Source organism: Ranitomeya imitator, chromosome 6 (genome assembly GCF_032444005.1).
Source record: "Ranitomeya imitator isolate aRanImi1 chromosome 6, aRanImi1.pri, whole genome shotgun sequence".
Taxonomy (NCBI): domain Eukaryota; kingdom Metazoa; phylum Chordata; class Amphibia; order Anura; family Dendrobatidae; genus Ranitomeya; species Ranitomeya imitator.
In genome coordinates this window covers 448508606-448523333 of record NC_091287.1, presented here as the reverse complement: position 1 = coordinate 448523333, position 14728 = coordinate 448508606, and the positions used below count along the sequence as shown (strand labels likewise).

General features: G+C 50.5%; 1 protein-coding gene across 1 annotated transcript in view; it reads right to left on the bottom strand.

The window, feature by feature from the left end:
- SGK3 (serum/glucocorticoid regulated kinase family member 3) overlaps positions 1–2721 on the bottom strand; it is a 120397-nt gene extending 117676 nt beyond the window's left edge. Inside the window, exon 1 of the mRNA XM_069731430.1 lies at positions 2330–2721. The gene's annotated coding sequence lies outside the window, so the exon portion shown is untranslated. The remainder of the gene's footprint in view (positions 1–2329) is intronic.
- Positions 2722–14728: the final 12007 nt, after the last annotated feature.

Sequence of the window (14728 nt, the reverse complement as noted above, 5' to 3'; positions counted from 1 at the left end):
GTATGAATTAACATTGTTGAAAACAGAATTACATTTTTAAGCTTTGTTTTTCTTGCTGGAAAAAGTTCATATTAATGACAAACTTATTTTCAAAGTTTCATCAAGATCTTCTTAGGGATTCAGTGTTTATTTCAAATGTAAAGTTACTATATAGAAATGTATGGGTTTGCCTTGTGGAAAACGCAATTAAAGTTTAACCTCCGCTAATTTATTTTTAAATAGTGAAGTGGAAAGAAAAAATAGATTCAAAAAATTCAACTTTAGAAAAAAAACTACCATAGGAATAGGTATGGCAGAATATGGCGCATAAAGACGGAATCCCTAAAAAGATCCTAATGAAACTTGGAAGATAACGTCGTTGTACTAATATGAACTAATTCCAATAAAAAAAACGGAGCTCAAAACCGTTTTTCCGTTTCCAACCATGATAACACTGTAGGCATAGGTATGGCAGAAAATGGCGCATAAAGACTGAATCCCTAAAAAGATCTTAATGAAACTTGGAAGATAACGTTGTTGTACTAATATGAACTAATTCCAATAAAAAAAACGGAGCTCAAAACCGTTTTTCCGTTTCCAACCGTGATAACACACTAGGCATAGGTATGGCAGAAAATGGCGCATAAAGACTGAATCCCTAAAAAGATCTTAATGAAACTTGGAAGATAACGTTGTTGTACTAATATGAACATATTCCAATAAAAAAAACGGAGCTCAAAACCGTTATTCCGTTTCCAAAAAATTTGACCCCTACATTCATGTATTGCAACTTTATGTCAAATAAATACATATGTAAATAAATTGGTTACTCTGCTTCAAATAGAGTGAAGTGGAAAGGAAAACTAAATTAAGAAAATGAAACGGTAAAAAAAAATCTAAAATAGGCAGAAATGAATACGACTAAAATATCTACCATAGGCATAGGTAAATTTGCCACATAGGGTTTTAGTATGCACCCATAGTAACGATTCCCACCCTCGCTCGCAGCAAGAAAAAACTGTAAGATCTATTTGCAATCCAGTGTTTGTGCCAATGAGGAAAACATTCTTCTCCTTCCAGTGACCTCACATGAGACCGGAATCCCCAGCTCCATATATAAAGGCGAGATACAGATCAGCAGACCCCCCTGCCCATGGCAGCGTCCACAATCTATAGGAATAGTACAGCAGCCCCCCTGCCCATGGCAGCGTCCACAATCTATAGGATAGTACAGCAGCCCCCCCCTGCCCATGGCAGCGTCCACAATCTATAGGATAGTACAGCAGCCCCCCCCTGCCCATGGCAGCGTCCACAATCTATAGGATAGTACAGCAGCCCCCCCCCTGCCCATGGCAGCGTCCACAATCTATAGGAATAGTACAGCAGCCCCCTGCCCGTGGCAGCGTCCACAATCTATAGGAATAGTACAGCAGCCCCCTGCCCGTGGCAGCGTCCACAATCTATAGGAATAGTACAGCAGACCCCCCTGCCCGTGGCAGCGTCCACAATCTATAGGAATAGTACAGCAGCCCCCCTGCCCGTGGCAGCGTCCACAATCTATAGGAATAGTACAGCAGCCCCCCTGCCCGTGGCAGCGTCCACAATCTACAGGAATAATACAGCAGACCCCCTGCCCATGGCAGCGTCCACAATCTATAGGAATAGTACAGCAGACCCCCCCTGCCCGTGGCAGCCTCCACAATCTATAGGAATAATACAGCAGCCCCCCTGCCCATGGCAGCGTCCACAATCTACGAGAATAATACATCTGTCGTATGTTTTATTTCCAAAGTATATATTATTCATCCGTATTCTGAGATATTTAGTGGAACAAAAACAAAACAAACAAAAAAAAAAAAAACACACAACAACAAAAAAACCAAAACACAAATCACCAGGACCCCAGATGACGATAGCGGGAAAACCTGGTGTCAATCACGTGATACTATCCCACCCAAATAATTGGTGTCAGTAGCATGCAGGAGATGAAGGGACAAGTTCCTGGTTGCACAGCAGCACTGCATACAGCAGACGGTGTGGCACCAGGCGCTGTGACATTTAGGACTAATGAGGAGGATTGGGGCAGCTTTGCAGCATTTTATACAAGTGTCAGTCCCTCTGGGTGTAATATTTACTTTTCTCGCCATATAACCCGGCATGGGATCACACACTGCGGCTTCTGGCCGCCTTTCCCCATCTCTCAGTGCTCCTGCACCCACCATAACTTTCCCAAACTCGCAGCAGATCACCTCCCTCATGTGATATTCGGAGCAGCCTCCTACCTAGGACGACGTTGTAAATCCCAGCAGTGACTTTCCTGGAGCAGAGAGGGTAATGGAGCAGTACATACCGTGCGGGCGCCGGGGAGGTCTGCTGTGCTTCCTCTTCCCCGGCTCTGCTGCTCCGGGCGGTCTGCTCTGCTGCTCCGGGAGGTCCCGGCTCTGCTGCTCCGGGCGGTCTGCTCTGCTGCTCGGGGCTTCCTCTTCCCCGGCTCTGCTGCTCCGGGCGGTCTGCGCTGCTGCTCGGGGCTTCCTCTTCCCCGGCTCTGCTGCTCCGGGCGGTCTGCTCTGCTGCTCGGGGCTTCCTCTTCCCCGGCTCTGCTGCTGCTATGTGTTCACCAGTGTCCTGTGTGACGTGCAGCAGACTCCTCCTGTGAGCGGGCTGAGCGCCGCCGGCGGTCTGCTGAGTCTGCTCGCAGCCGTCCCATGGTTCCTGTTACATTCGCTTCATGTCCAGGAAGTTTGAGCTAAGAATATAAAACCTGGCCGGGATTCCACATTAACTCTTAGCTGCTCACCAATTCCAAGCTGGGGCAGGCACAGATCACGGAACGAGGAGACATTCTAAAGAAACCGAGCTGAAGAAATCAGTTATTAAACTAGATCTGCGATTCATCTACATGCGGTTCACACAGATAGGAGTAACAGAAATGGAAATGGAGAAATCGGTTCCTGGAGGTCACTACACCGACGAGGCTGGAGCTGGTTTCTTATTCTGCAATTTTTTTCTTTAGTTTTTTTTTATAAGTTTAACAACAAAAAATAAGCATCTATAATATAACGCTGGGAGCGTCACTCTGTCCGAAGCCTTTATAGACTGCGCAGGCGCGACGCTCCTAGCGTTACAATATAGTGTCAGGAAAAAAAAATGGCGCCGGAAGGCGCGGACTGCCGGGAGCAGGGGGTCGGGAGCAGGGGGACACCGTGAACATATTTGCGTCCTGATTATGCTGTGGCACTTCATGCCACAGCAATTTGTTACTTACGCCATTCCTTTCCGCCCCGCCCATTTTCTTTCTCCTCCTGCTGCCGGAATCGGCGCCTGCGCAGTCCGCGCTTTCCGGCGCCATTTTCTTCAAGACACACTGTACGTGTGTCTTCAAGAAAATGGCACCGGAAAGCGCGGAAAGGAATGGCGTAAGTAACAAATTGCTGTGGCGTGAAGCTGTGGCACTTCATGCCACAGCAATTTGTTACTTACGCCGCCTGATTCCTTTGTCCTGCTGCCGGAATCGGCGCCTGCGCCCTGCAGTGTGTCTTCAAGAAAATGGCGCTGGAAAGCGCAGACTGCACAGGCGCTGATTCCGCCAGCAGGAGGACCAAGAAAATGGCGGCGGAAAGGAATCAGGTGGCGCAAGTAACAAATTGCTGTGGCATGAGGCTATGGCACTTCATGCCACAGCAATTTGTTACTTACGCCGCCTGATTCCTTTGTCCTGCTGCCGGAATCGGCGCCTGCGCCCTGCAGTGTGTCTTCAAGAAAATGGTGCCGGAAAGCGCGGACTGCGCAGGCGCCGATTCCGGCAGCAGGAGAATGAAGAAAATGGGCGGAAAGGAATGGCGTAAGTAACAAATTGCTGTGGCATGAAGCTGTGGCACTTCATGCCACAGCAATTTGTTACTTACGCCGCCTGATTCCTTTGTCCTGCTGCCGGAATCGGCGCCTGCGCCCTGCATTGTGTCTTCAAGAAAATGGCGCCGGAAAGCGCGGACTGCGCAGGCGCCGATTCCGGCAGCAGGAGGACGAAGAAAATGGGCGAAAAGGAATGGCGTAAGTAACAAATTGCTGTGGCATGAAGCTGTGGCACTTCATGCCACAGCAATTTGTTACTTACGCCGCCTGATTCCTTTGTCCTGCTGCCGGATTCGGCGCCTGCGCCCTGCAGTGTGTCTTTAAGAAAATGGCGCCGGAAAGCGCGGACTGCGCAGGCGCCGATTCCGGCAGCAGGAGGACGAAGAAAATGGGCGGAAAGGAATGGCGTAAGTAACAAATTGCTGTGGCATGAAGCTGTGGCACTTCATGCCACAGCAATTTGTTACTTACGCCACCTGATTCCTTTCCGCCAGCATTTTCTTGGTCCTACTGCTGGAATCGGCGCCTGCGCAGTCCGCGATTTCCGGTGCCATTTTCTTGAAGACACACTGCAGTGTGTCTTCAAGAAAATGGCGCTGGAAAGCGCAGACTGCACAGGCGCTGATTCCGCCAGCAGCAGGACCAAGAAAATGGCGGCGGAAAGGAATCAGGTGGCGCAAGTAACAAATTGCTGTGGCATGAGGCTGTGGCACTTCATGCCACAGCTATTTGTTACTTATGCCACCTGATAAGGGGCATATATTATGGAGCAGCGTATGGGGCATATGGATGGGAGCAGCAAATTAAAGAACAGTGGCGCAGGATGGGAGCAGCACATGACAGAACGTGGGCGCAGGATGGGAGCAGCACACGACAGAATAGGGCAGCACATGACAGAAGAGGGGTGCAGGATGGCAGCAGCACATGACAGAACGGGGGTGCAAGACGGAAGCAGCACATGACAGAACGGAGGCGCAGGATGGGAGCAGCACATGACAGAATGGGGGCGCAGGATGGGAGCAGCACATGACAGAACCGGGGTGCAGGATGGGAGCAGCACATGACAGGATGGAGGCGCAGGATGGGAGCAGCACATGACAGAACGGGGGCGCAGGATGGGAACAGCACATGACAGAACGGGGGCGCAGGATGGGAACAGCACATGACAGAATGGGGGCGCAGGATGGAGCAGCACATGACAGAATGGGGGTGCATGATGGCAGCAGCACATGACAGAACGGGGGTGCAAGATGGAAGCAGCACATGACAGAACGGGGGCGCAGGATGGGAGCAGCACATGACAGAACGGTGGCGCAGGATGGGAGCAGCACATGACAGAACCGGGGCGCAGGATGGGAGCAGCACATGACAGGATGGGGGCGCAGGATGGGAGCAGCACATGACAGGACGGGGGCACAGGATGGGAGCAGCACATGACAGAACCGGGGCGCAGGATGGGAGCAGCAAATGACAGAATGGAGGCACAGGATGGGAGCAGCACATGACAGAATGGGCGCGCAGGATGGGAACAGCACATGACAGAATGGGGGCGCAGGATGGAGCAGCACATGTCAGAATGGGGGCGCAGGATGGCAGCAGCACATGACAGAATGGGGGCGCAGGATGGGAGCAGCACATGACAGGATGGAGACGCAGGATGGAGCAGCACATACCAGGATGGAGACCATATACCAATATAAATGCTCGCCACCCGGGCGTAGAACGGGTTCAATAGCTAGTCACAATAATAACATACAATGCAGCGAGGCGCCCTGATGTGAATACACTTAAAAACAGCTATAAAAATTATAAATCTTAGGGTTAAAGGAATATGTCACCACATTTTTGGCCTATAAACTGCGGCCACCACCATCAGGGGCATATCTATAACATTCTGTAATGCTGTAGATAAGCCCTCCCCCCATGTATCCTGAAAGATAAGAAAAACAAGTTAGATAATACTCACCTGGGGGGGCGGTCCGGTCCGATGGGCATCGCGGTTTGGGTCCGGCTCCTCCCATCGTCAGGCGATGACGTCCTCTTCTTTGCTTCCGGTCCCAGCTCCTGCGTAGGTGTAATTCTCTGCCCTTTCCTGGCGCCTGCACACTGCAGTACTTTACGCTGCCCTCAACAGGGCAAATCAGTACGCCTGCGCCGGAGCCACAACAGAAGTAAGGAAGAGGACGTCATCGTATGAAGATGGGAGGCGCTGCATCCGGACCGCGACGCCCATTGGCCTGGACCGCACCTGGGTGAGTATAATCTAACCTGTTTTTCTTACCTTTCAGGTTACATTGGGGGCTTATCTAGAGCATTACAGAATGCTGTAGGTAAGCCCCTGACAACTGTGGCCTTAGCTTATAGTCCTAAAATGGGGTTGCAGATTCCCTTTAAATGCCTTTGGGCCACTGATACCACAGTGCATATATAGCACAGGGAGCCCCACATCAAAACCAGGTCTCTCCAGCCTGGCCCAAATGCAATCTGGGCATCAAAACTGCCATCGAAGTGGGCAAACAGCCCATTTTACAGATTTGAATAAGTAACTGATGTTTTTAAAGGGTTAAATGACATCTATGTATTCTTAGTGTGAGAACAGTGGCCCAAAGTTGTTGTTTTTTTAACCCCTTAAAAACATTACTTACCTATTCAAATCTGTGAAAATGGGCTGTATTCCCACTTTGATGCCAAGAACCCATTTGGGCCAGGCTGTAGGGACCTGGGGCTGATGCAGGGCTTCACTATCTGTATATTCTTAGTGTGACATCAGTGGCCCAAAGGCATTTAACCCCTTGAAAACATCAGTTACTTATTCAAATGTATGAAAATGGGCTGTTTGCCCACTTTGATGCCGGTTCTGATGCCCAGAACCCATTTGGGCCAGGCTGGAGGGACATGGGTTTGATGCAGGGCATCACTATCTGTGTTTTCTTAGTTTTGGTCTCGAGATCAACATTAGAAAAACCGAAGTCATGTATCAACCTGTTCCAGGGAAACTATACAAGGAGCCACGTATCACGGTGAAGGAGCAAAACCTCAAAGCAGTCAACAACCTACTTAGGCAGCACACTATCCCGTGAAGTAACCATAGACACTGAGGTTAATAACAGAATTGTCAAAGCCAGTGCCACCTTCGGGAGATTGCGTAAGGCTGGTTTTACACGTCAGTGGCTCCGGTACGTGTGGTGACAGTTTCCTCACGTACCGGAGACACTGACACACGTAGACACATGAAAATAAATGTGTCTCTGCAGATGTCAGCGTGTTTTCACGGACCGTGTGTCTGTGTGCAAAACACGGAGACATGTTAGTGTTCGTGGGAGTGCACAGATCACACGGACCCATTAAAGTCAATGGGTGCATGTAAACACGGATGCCGTCCGTGTGCTGTCCATGTGCTTTGGGTTAAAATCTAAACAAATTGTTTCAATACATGGACACACAGACAGCACACGGACGATAAACACGGATAGCACACGGATGACACACAGGTGGCCTACGTGCACACACGGACACACGGATAGCTCCGGGACCGTTTATTCCGGTACCGGAAATATCTGGATGTGTGAGACTGGCCTACAGGGCCGCCATCAGGGCACTACAGCCGTGACTGGCGTAAGGGGCCCGGTGAGCAGAGGGGGCCCGCATCGGGCCCCCTCTTACCTGCTCACCGGGCCCCTACCGGCAGCCGCAGGCTGAACCGGGCCCTTAGCGGCCGCCAGCCGCAGCGTGCAGGTCGCCGGCGTCTGACGTCATTGTCAGTCGCCGGCGAGTGCACGGTGCAGCTGCGTGGAGAGAGGAGCGCGGCAGGTAAGTAGAACTTTTTTTTATTTTTATTGAGAGCGGCGATCGGGGGGTGGGGGGGGGTTTGGGCAGAAGGCTGGACACGGGGGGCAGAAGGCCGCTGGACACAGGGGGGGCAGAAGGCCGCTGGACACAGGGGGGGCAGAAGGCCGCTGGACACAGGGGGGCAGTAAAGCTGGACACAGAGGGGGCAGAAGGCCGCTGGACACAGGGGGGCAGTAAAGCTGGACACAGGGGAGTCAGAAGGCTGGACACAGAGGGGGCAGAAGGCCGCTGGACACAGGGGGGCAGTAAAGCTGGACACAGGGGGGGCAGAAGGCCGCTGGACACAGGGGGGCAGTAAAGCTGGACACAGGGGGGGCAGAAGGCTGGACACAGAGGGGGCAGTAAAGCTGGACACAGGGGGCAGTAAAGCTGGACACGGGGGGGGCAGAAAGCTGGACACATGGGGGGCAGAAAGCTGGACACGGGGCAGAGTGCTGGACAGAGATGGGGCAGAGTGCTGGACAGAGATGGGGCAGAGTGCTGGACAGAGATGGGGCAGAGTGCTGGACAGAGATGGGGCAGAGTGCTGGACAGAGATGGGGCAGAGTGCTGGACAGAGATGGGGCAGAGTGCTGGACAGAGATGGGGCAGAGTGCTGGGCAGAGTGCTGTACACAGATGGGGCAGAGTGCTGGACATAAATGGGGCAGGATTGGAAACAGATGGGGCAGAATGGAGACAGATGGGGCAGGATGGATACGATGGAGACAGATGGGGCATGATGGGGAGATCATATGGGGCAGAATGGATACTCATGAGGGCAGGATGGGAGAACATATGGCTGGAGCCTGGAATGAGACACATGGGGGCTAGGATGGCGAATATTACCATAGGGGCTAATTAAGGGATATTATTATTGCAGTGATGTATTTATTTTATTTTTTGAGTATACTGTTTTAAATGGGGGGGCGGTCCTGTTACTGTGTAGAGTGATACTATGTTGCCTTCTTCATGTGGTGTAATGTAGAAGTTGGGAAAATTACGTAATGTGTTCTACAAGCGGAACTCGAGATAACTGTTTTATTTCCTGCAGAGACGAGTCCTGGCTGGATGAAGTGATGGCGGTCTGTGCTGGATGAAAGATGAAGGACTTCACCTAGAGACGTCACTGGTGAGTCAGTGTTACCTATACACTGACACTATACACTGTATACTATATACAGAGGTCCTGTGTACAATGTCACCAGTGATCACTGTATTACCTATATATTATATACAGAGCTCCTGTGTGTAATGTCACCAGTGATCACTGTATTACCTGTACACAGACACTGCTTACTAATTACAGATCTCCTGTGCATAATGGCACTGATGGTGATAGTATTGTGGTTTTTTTTTTTTATTACTGATCAGTATTGTAGTATTCAGTCATTGTTGGTTATATGCGGTCTGGTCATGGTGTAGCGGTATTTGTTCCTTGTATGTGATATTATTCGATCACTGTGGTGGTAATATGTCATCTGGTCATAGTGCTGTGGTATTTGTTCCTTGTATGTAGTATTATAGGTCATTTTAAAAATTGAAAAATAAATAAAAATATACCTAAATTGTATTGCATATTTTAACAAATATTTAGTAGGTTACAGCAGAGTAGGGCCCGGCCAAAAGTGTCAACCGTGTTCTGGTGGCGGCTTAAAAAATCTTTTGGCCAAAACAAAAGCTGCCGGCTATATGTGTGATCTGGTGATGGGAACTGTTAATGTGTGATAGGTGAGAAGTGGAGATTTTCCAAGAGAGAGCGGTGGGACTGTGGACAGTTCGTGGGGTGGAGCCTGGAGGCGGGGCTGGGGTGGAGCCTGGGCGGAGTCTCAAGGGGGCCCCGAAAATTTTGCCAGTATGGGGCCCCGAAATTTCTAGTGGCAGCCCTGCTGGCCTAAGAATGTCTGGGAATGAAGGGGACTCTGCCTTAGGCCGGTTTCACACGTCAGTGGCTCCAGTACGTGTGGTGACAGTTTCTTCACATACCGGAGACACAAACCCATAGACACATTAAATTGAATGTGTCTCTGCACATGTCAGCGTGTTTTCACGGACCGTGTGTCTGGATCGCTCCCAGTAGGGCAGTGGGGTACTCGGTACCGGGTCCTTCGGTTCTCAGCGGGGATGTCACAGTGGCTGACCCGGTCCGTGGCCCTAGGGAACGTCTGTTAATAAATGGGGGGAAAGGTCTTTAAAGGGATAGTGTTCGTGACGCCACCTGTGGTATTCGGTCAGGGTGACCGGCGCTGCTTAGGGGTCCGCTGGGGTGATGTTATGGCAGCTAGATGGTATACCTTCCCACAGGTGAAGTATGTCCCCAGGGCTTCCCAGAGTGTAGATGATGGATGGTGTGAGGCGCAGTAAAGAACGAGGACACAAGATTGCAGTCTCTTTACCTTTACTGAAGGCTTCAGTGTCCACAGTCCAGAGCACCAGACCACAGGGCAGGCAGAGTCCGGCCGGTCCAAAGGCAAATCCGGAGTCCCCTTATCCAGGTGGAAATCAGTAGCCTTCCTCTAGCGCCTGAGTGTTGTAGTTCCTCCCTGCTGAGCTTCTCCGTGAGGTCATCACAACTATCGTAGATGTAATGTCTCTTTCGCTCTGTCCCCCTGATGGATAGGATAGGACAAACCCATATGACTGATGGCCTGAGGCTTTTTACAGGGACCCTACGACGCCCCAGCCCCCACAAGTTGCCACCGTGCCTCCTGGGTATAAGGTCGGGACGTGGAATTAACTGTCCTGCCAGTCTCTGAAGTAAAGCATAGAGATCCTCCCTCGGTGTTCTGGCTACCGGCTTCTGCGCCTCAGAGGGAGGCAGCCTATTGCAGGGCAGAACTCCCTCTGGATTCCTGTCCTTGTGCTATGACTTCGTTTCTCACTGTCAGCAACGCAATTCCCTTCGTGTCCTTTCTTAGGATGTTGCCGCACGTGGGGCAGACGCAGCTCCGTGAACCCTCGTTCTCCACAGACCTCAGTCTGCATCTGGCTCCCTCTCACTCCAGCCAGCTTCTCTCTCACTTCCTATCCAGACTACCAGTTTTACATATTGTGAGGGGTGCCCTAATAGATAGAAGCATGGCTCCCCCTGGCGGCCTGGAGTGTGAAGTGTGTTGTGCAGTTTGTGATACCTGGTAAGGGAATCTCCTTTATTGCCTTCAGACATAACATCACTCCCCCTGGTGGAAGAATGACATTACTGCAATGACCAAGACCCTGGGGCGCTGCATGTCCGTGTGCAAAACACGGAGACATGTCAGTGTTCGTGGGAGCGCATGGATCACACGGACCCATTAAAGTCAATGGGTGCGTGTAAACACGTATCGCACACGGATGTCGTCCGTGTGCTGGCCGTGTGCTTTTTTAAAGTCATAGTGTTAAAATTGAAACAAATTGTTTCAATACACAGACAGCACTCGGACGATAAACACGGATAGCATACGGATGACACACGGATGGCTGTTATGATCAGGTGACCTTGGAGCAGCATGAAAACTTTCACTGGAGTAGGTGGTAACTATACTGACCGCAAACCCTGATCTTATCACCGCAACTAGAAGTAGCCGTGGGGTGTACCTAACAAATCCTAGACACCTCGACACAGCCGGAGGACTAAATACCCCTTGTAGGGATTTCACTCACTCAGCTGCGACGGCTGACACTCAGGAGACGTGTTCCTTTAAAGTTCACTGGGTTTATTGCTTCATAAACCATGTGGCAAATAACAGAAAACAAATAGCCTTTGGTTCAGGTAAAGAAAAACAAGTGTTCAGTTCATCCGGCTCAGTCCTGAAGCCGTAACACACTCAGGAGGGTTTCACCTCCACACATATCTACCTGTGTTAAGCATTAGGCTTTCTTTTATATGTCTAACCACACCCAGAACCCATCACATGACCAGACATGTGGTTGTGACATCACCACAGGTCCTGAAACACATATAGGTAGCCATGGTTACATCACAGCAACAAGCCATCTATAAGACACATATCTCCCATCGATTAGACATCCTTTAGCCACGCTACATACCTCCCCCCTCTGCCTAAAGCCGTGGGGCTTGGCACTTTCTCCCACTAGACAAGGGATTCTTGACAGGGCATCAGCATTACCGTGCAGCTTTCCGGCCCTATGTTCCACATGGAAACAGAAGTCCTGCAGGGCTAAGAACCAACGGGTGACCCTAGCATTTCTACCCTTCGTTGCCCTCATCCACCTAAGTGGGGCATGGTCGGATATCAGTCTAAATTTACGTCCCAGCAAATAGTACTGTAATGTGTCGACTGCCCATTTTATGGCCAAGCACTCCTTTTCAACGACTGAGTAGTTCTTTTCAGACGAGGACAGCTTCCTACTCAGATAGAGAACAGGATGCTCCTCTCCATGTAGTTCTTGGGAAAGGACTGCTCCCACCCCAACATCTGAGGCATCTGTCTGAAGAATAAACTCTTTCTTGAAGTTTGGGGCCATCAGAACGGGTTGCTTACATAAAGCCTCTTTCATTTCTTGGAAGGCTGAATCTGTTTCTTCGGACCACTTAACCATTACTGATTTTGTCCCTTTTAGCAGGTCAGTCAGAGGCGCCGCCATTGTGGCGAAGTTTGGGATGAACCTCCTGTAATATCCCACAATTCCCAGGAAGGCTTTAACTTGCTTCTTGGAAACTGGTTTTGGCCATGTTTGAATTGCCTCCACTTTACTGATTTGGGGTTTTATTTCTCCATGACCCACTATGTATCCAAGGTACTTAGCTTCTTCTTTACCCAATGCACACTTCTTCGGGTTTATTGTAAATCCGGCCTCTCTTATAGCATCAAACACCGCTTGGACTTTCTCCAGATGACTCTCCCAGTCCGGGCTAAAGATGACGATATCATCTAGGTACGCAGCAGCGTATGCCTTGTGGGGTGCAAGGACTCTATCCATAGCCCTTTGGAAGGTGGCCGGAGCTCCCTGTAGGCCAAATGGCATCCGGACATACTGGAAGCATCCATCTGGTGTAGAAAACGCCGTCTTCTCCTTGGCTTCCTGTGCCATGGGGATCTGCCAATACCCCTTCGTCAAATCCAAGGTGGTTATGTACCTGGCGGGCCCAAGCCTTTCGATGAGCTCATCAACTCGGGGCATGGGATATGCGTCGAACTTGGAGACCTCATTCAACTTCCTATAGTCGTTGCAAAATCTCCACTCCCCATCAGGTTTTGGGACCAGGACAATTGGGCTCGACCAACCGCTCTTGGATTCCTCAATGACTCCAAGCTTCAACATACGCTCCACTTCCTTGGAGACTATTTCTCGACGGGCCTCAGGAATTCTATAGGGCTTCACGTTCACGCGCACATGGGGCTCTGTCAGGACCTCATGCTCTATGACCTTCGTGTACCCAGGCAACTCGGAAAACAGGTCCCTGTTTTTCTGGAGTAACTCCCGGCATTGCTGTTTCTGGGACTCCGATAGCGTCTCCGCTATAGTAACCGCTCCAACCTCATCTTCTGGGTTGCTTAACAACGATGGAGTTACTGTCGGCTCTCTATCTTGCCACGGCTTGATAAGGTTGACATGGTATACTTGAAATGGTTTCCGTCTTCCTGGTTGGTGAATTTTATAGTTTACTTCACCAAGTTTCTCGACAACCTCATATGGCCCTTGCCATTTGGCCAAGAACTTGCTTTCCACTGTCGGAACTAACACAAGAACTCGGTCTCCCGGATTGAATTGCCTCACTCTTGCAGACCGGTTGTAGACCCTGGCCTGAGCTTCTTGTGCTTGGAGAAGGTGTTCTTTCACGATAGGCATCACCTTTGCAATCCTCTGCTGCATCAGGGCCACATGCTCAATGACGCTTCTGTGGGGCGTGACTTCGGCTTCCCAGGTTTCCTTGGCTATATCCAGGAGTCCTCGTGGATGTCGGCCATACAGAAGCTCAAACGGTGAGAAACCTGTGGAGGCCTGTGGAACTTCACGAATGGAAAACATCAAATAGGGTAAGAGACAATCCCAGTCTCTACCGTCTTTCTCTATAGCTTTTCTCAGCATGCTCTTCAGTGTCTTGTTAAATCTCTCAACAAGGCCATCTGACTGGGGATGGTACACCGAGGTCCTCAACTGGGAGATTTTCAGGGCTTTGCATAGTTCCCTCATCACCTTGCTCATGAAAGGTGTCCCCTGGTCAGTCAGGATCTCCTTCGGCAGACCTGTCCGGGAAAAGACATGGACCAACTCGCGAGCTATACTCTTTGAAGAAGAATTTCTCAAGGGAATTGCCTCAGGATAGCGTGTGGCGTAGTCCAGGATGACTAATATATACTGATGGCCCCGGGCTGATTTAACTAAGGGACCGACCAAGTCCATGGCAATTCTCTCGAATGGCACCTCAATAATAGGCAGTGGCACAAGGGGGTTCCGGAAATGAGGAGTGGGAGCAGTTAGCTGACATGTAGGGCAGGACCTGCAATAGTTCACTATTTCCCGGTGGCACCCAGGCCAATAGAACCTCTGCACAACCCGTTCCTGCGTTTTTTCCACCCCTAGGTGTCCACCCAAGATGTGTGAATGGGCCATGTCCAACACCTTCCGTCTATATGGACCCGGCACTACCAACTGCTCTACCAACTCCTCCCTTATTTTCGTGACCCGGTACAACAACTCCCTGCTCATTAGAAAATGGGGAAATCTTGTGTCTGCCCCCGGCTCCTGTACCACCCCGTCAATAACTGTGACATTATTAAAGGCTTCCCTCAGAGTGGGGTCCCTATGTTGGGCAGTCCCAAAATTTTCACCGGATACCTCTAACTCCAGAATGTCAGATGCAGGGGACACTTCCTCCTCATCTCCAGCCAGGACACAAAAAGGAAATCTGTCTGACTCTGGGTGTGGCACCACCCTTCCCGGGTTCACTGGTTCCCTACTCTTGCTAGGGAGCTCAGAACCTTTCCCCCACAAATCCCAAAACAAACAGAAATCCCGGCCAATAATTATAGGGTGCAACAAGTCCTGAACGACGCCGACTATGTGGGACTCCGTGCCACATGTCGTTTCAATGTTCACACTGGCCACAGGGTAGTCCTTTGCAT